The sequence below is a fragment of the Rhinolophus sinicus genome, linkage group LG10 (assembly GCF_036562045.2).
Source record: "Rhinolophus sinicus isolate RSC01 linkage group LG10, ASM3656204v1, whole genome shotgun sequence".
Taxonomy (NCBI): Eukaryota; Metazoa; Chordata; class Mammalia; order Chiroptera; family Rhinolophidae; genus Rhinolophus; species Rhinolophus sinicus.
The window spans coordinates 71,654,297-71,666,931 of NC_133759.1; the positions used below are offsets into that span (position 1 = coordinate 71,654,297).

General features: G+C 45.5%; 1 long non-coding RNA gene across 1 annotated transcript; it reads right to left on the bottom strand.

Moving 5' to 3' along the window:
* Positions 1–735: 735 nt before the first annotated feature.
* Positions 736–12,624, bottom strand: LOC141567257 (uncharacterized). The gene is made up of 3 exons (XR_012489761.1): positions 12,388–12,624; positions 11,739–11,821; positions 736–5,047 (listed from the first exon to the last, which is right to left on the bottom strand). It is a non-coding gene; the product is annotated as an uncharacterized LOC141567257 (long non-coding RNA).
* Between the last annotated feature and the right edge of the window lie 11 nt (positions 12,625–12,635).

Sequence of the window (12,635 nt, forward strand, 5' to 3'; positions counted from 1 at the left end):
ACTGGGCCATCTGCGCGTGTGCACGGTTCGGCGCGCACCCCCACCCCCCGCGTACAGACTAATTGCCCGGCACGGCCTGCCTGGGCCGGCCCTTTACACACGCGGTGGTCCCAACAAATACTTCCGACTGCCCCAGTTGTGGGGGGAGGGCAGATTTGCAGAACCATTCCTTCCTTACCCCTTGACCCCCATGACATGAACCTCATTCATCAATTCCGATATCCCGTATCTAAATCCTGCATGCTGATTTATGAGTATGTTGGACTAGTCTAGGCTCTAGTGCCTGGCCCACCCCTTTTCCTTTTCACCTCCTGCCAGTAAATCTTTTCCTCCCGGAGAGGTGTTCCTCCTAACATTGACCCTTTTTTCTGGCTGCCAGGTCAGTACTTCCAGCAATGAAGAATGATGTACAAGAATTGAACTTGTTGCCAGCAAGTACTCTTGTCCCCAATTAATGTTCCTCCACTTTGCCAAAAAGGTGAGAACTGGCCTCCCACGGGGTAGGGAGGGACTGCTTTGACCCCTGACCCAGGGTGGACCAGCTTCATCGTGCCAGTCACCAGAGTTTCTTTCTACATTCTGGCCACTTCTTCTGGTTTCCCCCCTCCCCCCCCCCCCACATTTCTATTGAGATATAATTGACATACCATAAAATCCACCCACTTAAAGTGTACATTTCAATGGTTTTAGCATATTCACAGAGTTGTCACCACAATCTAAGTTTAGAACATGTGCGTCACCTAAAAAGAAACCCTTAGATGCCTGACTACTGCGCTGTACACCTAAAGCTGAAGCTGAATAATATTGAATGTCAACTATAATTAAATATATATAGTCACTGGATGTGGAGTACAGTATAGGGAATAGAGTCAATGGAACTGTAACAGCTATATACGCTGTCAGAGGGGTAGTAAATTTGGGGAGAGGGGCTATCACTTTGTGAGGGGTGTAAATGTCTATTACATTGTTTTGTACATCTGAAACTAATTTTTAAAAAAAGAAAAGAAACCCTTACCCATTAGCGTCATTCCCATCCTCACCCTCCCTCCAGCCCCTGCAACCACTAATCTACTTTCCATCTGTATAGATTTGCCTATTCTGGGCATGTCATATAAATGGAATCATACTATATGTTGCCTTTTGTATCCAACATAATGTTTTCAAGGTTCATCCATATTATAGTTGGGATCGGTACCTCTTTCCTCTTTACTGCCAAATAATTTTCCACTTCTTTTGCTGGTTCCTCCTCAGAGGCTGACTGGAACATGTGGAAGACCCCCAGGACTTAGTCCTCCTCTTCTCTCCATTCAGTCCCTGCTGATCTCATCCAGTCTCCTGGTATGAAATACCACCTCTATGCAAACAGCTCACGGAACTCTCTCCCTAGTCTGGCCCTTTCCCCTGAGCAGCAGATGCACAGGTCCCACGACCTCCTGCACACCTCTGCTTGGAGGTCATCTCAGGCGTCCGGCTTAACACACCCAGTACAGAAAGTTACAGACTGAGTTCAGTTGTGAATATTAATGCAAGAATGCTATAAAATATAAGCAAACACCATCCAACCACACATTAATAATCATTTTAAATCATAACCAAGCAATGATTATTCTAGAAAAGCAAGGATGGTTTAATATCAGGAACTCTTAACATAACGCACCATATTAATAGATAAAATGAGAAAAAAAGTCTTATCAATATATACTAATAGGACATTTGATAAATCTCAACATATATTTTTAGTAAATATTCTTGACAAAACAGAATAAGATGAATGTTTATAAAAACAACCGAAAGGTCATCTTCCAGAAGCACTTTCATTAAAGTAAGAAACAATACAAAGTCGTCTTCCATTTATTATTTCACTTTTTCTGGAGGACCACCAATCCAATTGGACAAGAGAAAGAAATAAGACGTATAAAAACAGGAAAGTAGTAGGTGAAATAATTATTTGCAGATAATATGATTATATACATGGAAACCCCAAAGAAAATTAATCAAAACACTATTCTAAACTGTAAGAGAATTCAGTAAGATGGCTTTTGTATATGTCAACAATAATCAGAAGATATAAAAGAAGATCTAAAACACCTAGGAAGACATTCAACAAGAAATATTCAAGATAAAGAGAAATAAAATATGAAATACTTGAGCACACAAAATATCTGAGCAAATGGAAAGGCCTGTTGCATTCCTGACTAGAAAGATTCAACATCATGAAAATGTCAAACCTCCCTAGACATTTGAGAAATTAATTTGTTAATGCTGAGTAAAACTACCAAAATTGTATATGAACAATCTTTTATTGAGAACAGCAAGATGCAGAATGCTGTTCATAGTATAAAGGGGGGGGCGATAGCATTTGTGTAATTATGGATAGATTATCGACTACCTATGGGAGGCAGTGCAGGAAATGGGTTTCTTTGGTTGCTGTTGGTTACAAAAATGGGTAACTAAAACGGATGGGAGGGACACTTTTCTCTGTAACTTTTTGGTGTAATTTTGAACCATATCAATAAGTATATTACTTATTGAAATTTTTAGAAAACTGAAAACAATCATATTACTATTTTTTTGAATCTCTTAAGGGCTCTGTGTTACCAGCAAGTGCTCTAGGCATCCAAGACCTTCCACAATTAGGCTCCAAATAATGGTATTGATGACAATACAGGAAGCCACCACCACCATCCAAATCAACCAACTACCATGAACTTTGGCCCATGGGCCAAACCCAGCCTCCTGCCTGTTTTTATAAATACATTTTTATTGAAACACAGCCATGTCCACTTGTTTATACATTGTCCACAGCGGCTTTTGAGTTACATGGCAGAGTTGAAGAGTTGCAACAGAGATTATACAGCACGCAAGCCTAGAATATTTACTACCTGGCCATTAACAGAAAATATTTGCCAATCCCTGATCTAAATCAAATTGTAACAGAGTGAAATGTTCGGCCTCTGTGACTCCATCTTGTTTAAGCCTGTGTTGTTCCCATGGCCTTCAGGCTAATAGTTTCTCCTTAGTCTTGCACATCCTTAGATGTGCTAATCATTAGAGGAATTATGATTGGGGCTTGAGGAGGTAAAGGAAGTATGTATTGTTTATCAAAAATTTGCAGGAACTTGTGTCCCAACTCACATCAACTAGCACAGCCTTCCTTGGAAACCTGCTGGCACCCAGGTGTCTGTGGTGGTCAGTCACCTCTGGCCCCCTCCTAGTTCCCCTTCCCCTCACATAAAAAGCCCGAACTTTTTTAAGATGGATTTGAGAAACCACTAGGACTCCCATTTGGTTGGTGTCTTCTCGATCAATAAAGTGTTGTTGTTTTTTAAACATTTTATTGGGGAAGGGGAACAGGACTTTATTGGGGAACAGTGTGTACTTCCTGGACTTTTTCCAAGTGATGTTGTTGTCCTTTCAATCTTAGTTGAGGAGGGCGCAGCTCAGCTCCAGATCCAGTTGCTGTGGGTAGTTACAGGGGGGTCAGCCCACCACCATCCCTTGCGGGAGTTGAACCGGCAACCTTGTAGTAAAGAACCCACTGGCCCATGTGGGAATCGAACCGGCAGCCTTCGGCGTGAGGAGCATGGAGCTCCAACCGCCTGAGCCACCGGGCCAGCCCAATAAAGTTTTTCTTACTCCAAACTCTGACATTTTGAATTTTGGCCCTTCAAAGTGCTAGGCACACAGACTTTGGACTGGTAGCAAAATGGACGCTAACACCCATGGTCTCCCAATGAAGCCCAAATTCTCTCAACTCAGTTTCCCGTCCACTCGGCTTTACACCGCCTGGCTGGTCTCTGCTCTGTCCATCATGGACAAAGAGAAAAACAGATTCCTCTTTCTCATGTGTAGTAAAGGAGGCACAGACAGAAGCTGAGCAACGTTAGGTCCCTGTCCCTCCCTGAGAATTGGGGTCTGGGAGGAACACAAGACTAGGAAGGGAATGACCCGTTGCTCCCAGAATCCTGCCTCTCTCCACCTCCAGCTGGTTTGCTCTGTGGTCGGGGCAAGTCCCTGCCTCTCCAAGCCTCATCATTTCCCTCTGTTACAGGGGGAATAGATGGGTCCTAAATATACTTCCAGTTCTCACCTTCTAGGAGTAGGACCACGACCTTCCTGCTCTCTCCAAAGGCAAAGCAAAACACCAGCTGTCAACAGCATAGTCATAAAAAGTTCACAAGCCAGAGCCAGCCACAGTTGACTTCTGCTCATGCCTCACTGCTCCATAGGGTGGGTATACATGTGAGGGAGAGCAGGACCGAGCTCCTGGCCTGAGGAGACCAGCCTGCTTGACAGACCCCAGCCCCAGGGCTGTGGCGGGGCTTGGGCAGTGATGATGTCACCTCTTTATCCCATCATACTTCATGGAAATCAGTGACTCTGGAACACGCTCAGTGTCAGGAGGCAAAAGCCCTCTGCAGGTCTCCACTGCTTCTGGGCTCCAGGTCTCCCTGCAGTTCCAGCCGTGACCACAGTGGCCAACATTTATCCAGCACCTACTTTCTGTGCATTTGGTCCTCGCATACTCCAAGTCCCCCTGGGGCTCTTTTCTCTGCCAGCCTGTCCTGACCTTCCATCCACCTTTGTTTTCAATTCAATGAGTGCATCCAGAAATTGGCATGTTTGTTTTCTACTGCTGTTATAACATACGACCACTCAGTGCCTTAGAACAATATCTGTTTATCTTCTCACAGGTCTGCATGTCGGAAGTCCAGAGTGGCGTGGCCGGGTTCTCCGCTCAGCGCTTTCCAAGGCTGTAATCAAAGTTTCAACCCGCTGTGATCTCATCTGGTGCTTTGGGTCCTCTTCCAAGCTCATTCCTGTGGTTGGCAGGATTCAGTTCCTTATGGTTTTAGGACTGGGTCCCTGTTATCTGTCAGCCAGGGGTCCTTCTCAGCTCCTTGCTGCTACTCTTTGGTCTTTGTATGTGGTCTCCTCCATCTTCAGGCACCAGGTTCAAATCTCTGACTCCCCTTCAGCCAGCAGCCAGAGGACGCTCCCAAGTATGTTGTCCATGTCTCTGTTTCCCCACAGTAGCCTGCATAATCTTCCAAAAGCACAGAGCTACCCAGGTTAGCCCCACTTAAACTCCTGCAGTGCTCCCCACCTGGTAGCCTCGAGAGCTAAACAAAACTCCATTAAGTTCATTCGTTCAAATGTTTTCTGAGCACTGACTCCCTGCCAGGTACTGAGATACACAGACAGTTTCTACCCTCCTGGATATCTCTGTGTTGTGGGACAGAGGGACCCCAACAATGAATACGGCTGCGATAAGCACTGAGGGTGGCCATCCGAGTGGACCCTGCCACTTGGCCCCTCCTGCCCTGGCTCCCTCCTCACCTCCAGGAATTTCCAGCACCACCACCCCGAACCCCACCCAGCCAGTCTCAGTAGGAGGCAGGTTTTCGCAGATCCCTTCCTAGGTTCCAGTTCTATATTCTTAGAGCTCCCAGTACTTCCCCAACATGGAAAGCAGCACCAGAGTTCATATGGAGCCTCTGGGGAGGCCAGGCCTTTCTCTAGTTCACCACTGCTCCCTCCAATGCCTAGCACAGTGTTTGACACATTCCAGATGCTCAGTCCATTTTTGGAATGAATGGCATGTCCAATAGATGACAGTGGAGACCCAAACCTCCTCAGCATTCTCTCTACTGACAGTTTACCTACTCCACAGACACTGCTGGCAGAAAAACTCTGGCCACCCAGAGTTCGAGCCCATGAGCGCCATGCTGGCAGCCTCTGCCCTGGCCTTAGCTGTAAATTGTGGCTGGCACCCCAGGATGTTGCTGCCTGGGGACCAGCTATGTAAGGAATGGAGCTAGCTCTATGGCATGAAGTCTGGTAGGCCCAGCACTGTCGATTCCAGGAGGCCTAGGAACAAGGAAGAGATTTTCTGGGCACAGGAACAGAAAATGTGCCCATCAAGCACTTACTCAAGGATCCATTAAACAGTGGGAGGCAGCATGGTGCCCTAGAGAGAGGGCAGGTTTTGCGAACACACACGCACACACACACACACACACACACACACACACACACACGTACACACACACACACACACACACACACACTCACACACCCGCACAGCTCACCAACCTTTACCAAACCTTAAGAAAACAGGAGAGAGTCTTCAACAGTGGAGAAACTTCCTGAGTTTTGAGAGCATGCAAAGCCAGTGACAGAGGGTAACAGATGAAGCGGGTGGCAAGTGCAGCAGCCCAGGAGGGCTGCGGGGGGCTGCAGAGGAGAGCAGGCCCCCACAGGCCCCAGGACCATGGGCGCAGGAGTCTGAACTGAAACAGCAATGGCACAGGCACCCACCGCCCCCTCCTTCAGGCAGCCCCAGACAAAACACCCATCTGGGAAAACTATTTTCGGGAGGAGTTGGTGGCCTGAAGGAGAGTCTGCCCTAGGCTTTCATTGGGGATCGGGGCTGATGACAGACTCAGTGGCCATTGCCTCCCCCCAGCAACTGGAGCCACAGCCCACGGCCCACGGCCCACAGCTTCCACACAAAGTACCCAACCAGAACACAAAGCACCTCATGGCACTGCCTCAGCCTCCCATCTGTTAAGTGTCTGGGTTAGGCAGTCCCTGGGGTCCATTGGACTTCTAAAAGTCCAGTCCTCCCTTCTAATTTTATCTCCACCAGAAATCGGAGCCATACGCAGCTGCCCACTCCAAGTCCCTGGCTGGGCAAGGGGAAGGGAGAGTCAGCACTGATGCCCAACATTAAAAACTGCTCAGTGGCAGGACACAAGCCCCTCCAGGCCCAACCCTCTGACCTATCACTACCCACACCTGTCCAGATGGCCCACAGGACTGGCTCAGTGTCACCTGATCCCATAGCCACACAGGGAGTTCCAGCTCATGCCCTCAGAGTTCCCAGGGTTATGGATCCCCTAAGAAGATCTGTTCATGTCCTGACTCCTGGCACCTGTGATGTGACCATATTTGGAAATAGGGTCCTTACAGATGTATCAAGTTAAGATGAGGTCATTAGGGTGGGTCCTAATCCAACATGACTGGTGTCCTTATAAGAAGAGGAAAGAACGTCATGTGAAGACAGAAAGAAAGTCATATGACAATGGAGGCATGGATTGATGTGTCTACAAGCCAAGGAGCACAAGAGATTGCTGGCCACACCAGAAGTCAAGAGAAAGGCATGGACCAGATTCGCTCCTGGCACCTGCAGGGGAAGCACAGCCCTGCTGACACCTTCATTTTAGACTTCTAGCCTCCAGAATTGGAGACAATAAATTTGTGTTGTTTTAAGCCACCTAACTTATGGGACTTTATTAGGACAGCCCTAGGAAACTACTACCACCAGTCGGTCCCTAATATCTGATTGTTGAACAATTGAATACACCTGCCCACTCTCATGAATCTATCGTCATGAGAGAAAGGAGAAGGGAAGCAGGCCCGCCCCTCACATTGGAGGGGTTCAGGGCAAGAGCACAGATGGAGCCCCAGACCTCCCCCTTCTATTTCTACCTGCCCCATTCTGTTCTGTACAGTGAGGGACCCACATGCACATGTGTGGATGCCCCAAGCCAAATGTCCATGCTCTGTCCACAACCTACCCACCCACACCTTGGCCTCCCTTCAGACCTCCAGGGACAGCTCTCCCTCTGAAGAGCAGATGGGAGACAGGGCTGGCCAGACCCTGGTAATGGCCTCAGTGCTGACTGGGCAGGGAATTCCTGCACCTAGAGCACTGGGGAGGACAGGGACATGTCCTCTTGGTCTTGCAGATTCCTCACCCTGACCCTCTAACGCCCAGGGTGATGCCCTGTGTCTCAACAAGGAACCTCCACAACCAGCGCATGCCCGCCAACAGCGGGGCCTTTCCTGGCAGCAGCATCTCATTCAATTGTCATCACATTTTGAAGGTGAAAAAAACAGAAGCACAGTAAAACCAAAGCACCGATAAAGTGGAACAATGTATCCAAGGCAGTAAAGCGAACAAACTGAGTATCTGAGATCAAATCCTGGTCTATTTGACTCCCTTCCTCTGTCCACACAGCATGCTTTCCCTAGACTTGGTTTAAATTGGTAAACTGCCAAAGCCCTATTAGATATTAAAAAGTAAAAAAACAAAAAAAAAAAAAACAAGTTTGACAAACCAAGCACTACATCCATCAAAGCAATTTAGTACTAAAGAAAGAATAGAGAGGCTGGAAATGGACCCAAACACATATTAGAATCTAGTACACACAGAGGTATTTTAAATGAATGGATAAAAAGAGAAAGAAGTCAATAAATGGCAGCAGGACAATGGCTAGCCATCTGTATTCGAGCTCATGGTTTTGAGCCCTGGAGACCTGCCTTTCTCCTAACACTCACATTAAACCTGATAGATCAAAAATGTTTTATATAAACAGTGAAACCACACAAGCACTACAAAAATTTCCTTCAAATACAAAAAGCTTTTCTAAAGCGGTAAGAGACACCCTATAGAAATACTATACAAGAATAAAACAGGGAGTTAACAGAAAAAAGAAACACAAATGACCTGTAAAAATACGAAATACCCAGATTCCCTCCAAACTAAAGAATGTAAATTAAAACAAGACATCATTTCTCCCTATTGGATCATCACCACTCCTCCTCACCCTAAAAAGAAAGGGTTGCTAAAACCCAGTCTTGGCAGGCCATGGAGAGACATTATTAGGGTAACTGTAAGTCGTACCTTTTTAGAGGACAATTGGACAACACTGCATATATCAAAATTATAAGGTTAGGAATTTACCCCTGGATATACTCACAAAAGTAACAAAGATACTGCATAATATTCATTGCAAACTTATCCAAAATAGTAAAAACATACTAATGTCCATCAGTTGGGCGGCTAAATAAATTACAGAAATCCACACGATGCGATACGATGGAGGCATTGAAAGATTTATCTCTATAGTGGAAACAAAATTTTTCCAAAATATATTAAGTGGACATAAATTGCCAGAACAATATGTTATACTATTTAATTTATGTAAACAAATAAATATATATATACTTGCACATGTACACAAAAAACCTAATAGTGAATACCTCTGGAGAGCTTAAATAGAGGCAATAGAGCTTAAGGAGGATGTTTAACTTTTTGCTTTATATTGTTATATACTATCTGAAATTTTTTTAACATAAACATTGTCACTTTTTATATAATACATTTTAAGATCCAAAGCCAAAACACTGACCCTAAAGAAGTCCATTTTTCTGAAGTGCCACCCTGACTATTCTAAGCTCTCAGCTTTACGCAGTAAGGTGTGTCCCAAGCAGCTGTGGTTGAGGAAGGTTCCATCTTCCAGAATCCCACTTGATGGTCCCTCTCGCCTTAGAATCTGGCCCAAAACTCAGGTCTAATTTCTGGGAAGACGCCAATTGCCACTAAGGAAACCAGGGGGGCATGTAGGTTTCCATCCATCACCTTGACTAATACTGACATAACTGGCCTACAAAAGAGTTAAAATAGATTTCCAATAAATTGCATAAACTATATATAATTTTATTTTTTCTTCTACTTACTTGAACTTCAGCTCCTAGGGTAAGCATCTATTAATAGCTTGTTGATAAGTAAAAAGTCAGAATTCTCGTCCTCAACTAAAAAACGGGCAAAGGATTTGAATAGGTATTTTTCCAGTACCATGCAAACATCCAGTAAGCACATGAAAAGTTGTTCAGCATCATTAGCTATCAGGGAAATGCAAATCAAAACCACAACGACATACTACTTTGCACCCACTAGGATTGCTATACAGTAATGAAAAAGTCAGATTGCAGCAAGTGTGAGTGAGAATGTGGAGAACTGGAACCCTTGTACACTGCTGGTGGAAGTGTAAAATGGTGCAGCCACACTTTGGAAAAACAACTTGGCAGGTCCCCAAAAAGTTAAACATGGAGTTACCATTTGCCAAAGCAATTCTTCTAGGTATGTATCGAAAACATGCCCACACAAAAAGGTGTACATGAATGTTCATAGCAGCACTGTTTACAACAGACAAGAGGTGCAAACAACCCAAGTGACCATCAGCAAATGAGTGGATAAAACGGGGTTATGGAATGTTATGTAATAATGAAGCACTGACTCAGGCTACGACACATATGAACCTCCAAAACATTATGCTGAGTGAGAGAAGCCAGACAGAAAAGGCCACATAGTGTGTGATTGCATTTCTATGACGTGTCCAGAACAGGGATATCTACAGAGACAGAAAGTAGATTAGTGGTTTCTTAGGCCTAGGGAGGATGAGGGGGTCAGAGGGTGATAACCAAAGGGTGTAGGGGTTCTTTTTGATATGATAAAAATGTCCTAAAATTGATTGTGGTGACGGTTAATACCCTGAAACCACTGAATTGTACACTTTAAGTGGGTGAATTGTATGGTATGTGAATTATAGCTCAATTTTTAAAAAATCGTCCTCCTAAATTTTTTAAAAGATGAGCCCTTAGTCCATCTAGGTCTAACTTTCTTACTTTATAGACTAGGCACTGAAGCCCACTGAGTTAAATGACTTTCCCAAAGCCTTTTGTCATTTAGATCCCTGATCTACTGCCCATTGGTCATTGTGTTCTCAACCATTCTACAATGTTTCAAGTGAGCTCCAGTGGCCATGTGAACACAATCAGTAAAGTCACATAATTCACCATGAATCTGACACACATCTCTATGAGACTGGTGTTAGGAATAGATGGTGTAGTTTACTGAGGACATTTTTGTTCTTGGCACTTCATTGTCTTATCGCTCAAAAAGCTGACACTTGTGACCTAGCCAGGCCAAGGTTCCCACACTTTCACTATCCAGACATGTTTCATGACCTTTGAGCTAATATCGAATGTCAAGTCACAGGGCCTGAGCAAAGCGCAGGCTTGGAGACAAGCAGACCTGGGTTCAAATCCAGCTTTGTGTGAGCCAGACAGAGCTATTCACCTTTATAAGCCTCAGGAAATAAATAAGGTATTCCTTGTGGGCACTTGTGGGCACTAGGTGAGATAGTATTACATATGATATGCTTGGCACATAAATGTTATTCCTTCCTCCTTCCATATAAGAAATAAGAGGCCTTTATAACCAAGGCCTTGGTGAGGTCAGTCAAGCACATTGCTTGAGTTGGGTTTTCTGGGGAAGAAATTCTCTTCTGGACAGAGTTCATTGTGCCCATGAACACATTTAGCAACACTTCTCCCCTCAGTGACCCTGGCACCTGTCATCTGTCCCACAGTGCTGAAAATGTTCACAGGAATACCACACAGAGAGAGGAACGGAAAAGCACCCTGAGGTAGAATCTTGCCAGCTGTGTGCTCAGAGGCACTTGGCTTCCCAGGGATGGCCAGGACTGCCACTGCAGGACCCAGGAGCAGGGACAAGTCAGGGAGGGCTTGGGGTAGGCAGTCAGACAAAGCGGACAACAACCACCAGTCCTAACGCTGGTCCTAAAGCGTAGGAAGAGCTATCTTTTCTCAAGAAGTTCCAAAGTGAAAACATGTAAAAGATCAATTTTTGGTTACATTGTGCATACAAACTTTACTTTCAAATTATTTTTTATTGTTCATATACCATATTTTCATTGTTCAATTGATATGTTTTTATATTTGTGAAATTAGTTGGGGTCTAAAGTTAGGATGAATCGCATCCTGATTTTTCTTATTAAAAATACCAAATTTAAAAACCTATTCGTAGTTTATTTAATGACTGCTTGCAGGGTTAAAAGGTAAAATTTTAAGTTGGCTTAACTGACCTGTGATCCCACCGCCACCTTGCAGACTTCTGAAGTTCCACTTCTTGGCTTGTTCCACCATCACAGAAATGGCAGGTCTTCCACTGAATAATCAAAGGCAATTAATCTGTAGCAATTATCTAATTAATATCCAGCCAGTGTTCCTAGACACAGTGGAAGAAATAAGTTGGAGATATCAAGAGCCACCCCAGTCTAGGCCTACTTTCCTCCCCAGCGTCACTGTCCACTAATCTTCTACAATAACTGCAAAATGGGGGCCTACTCAGAGCTGTCCCCACGCCACTCCGGAGTGCGGTTCCCAGTGTCCACGCAGTTTTCCTCCTCACCCCGCTAGCTGTCACCACTATGCCCTCCGTGTATGAGGCCAGGCAGCGGTGGGAACCACGAGGAAAAAGGTTAGGGGATGGGGGAGGGAAGTCGGCGGGGACTGCAATTTTAGATAAGGTGGTCATCAGGGATCCCCTCCCATGAGTAACATTTGAGCAGTTCCCTGCGGGAAGAGGGAGAGACCTTTGGGCTCCCTGGGGAAAAGCGGCCAAGACCAAGGCGCTCCCTGAGTGTGGCCATCCATCCCTCGGCAGGAACGTGAAAGCAGAGTGTGAGAAATGGTGCAAGAAAGCAGGAAACGATTAGCAGTGTCAGGCTTTACCTGAACCTTGGCACCTGGGGCACACCACCCAGGACCAGCTCAGGTTGCGCACTGCCCATCTAAGGGGGCAGATTCTACCGCGGTTTGGAATCGCACTAGGCGGACATCGCCTTCTCCCACCTAGCTCGCAGACACAGCGATTTGTCCCTTTAGACGTGGTCACGCCCCACTGGTACCGCCGCCTCCTCCCGCTCCCAGAGCGTACAGGTGACGCCAAACTCCGACTAGCCCCAGCTGGTGCCCGGGTC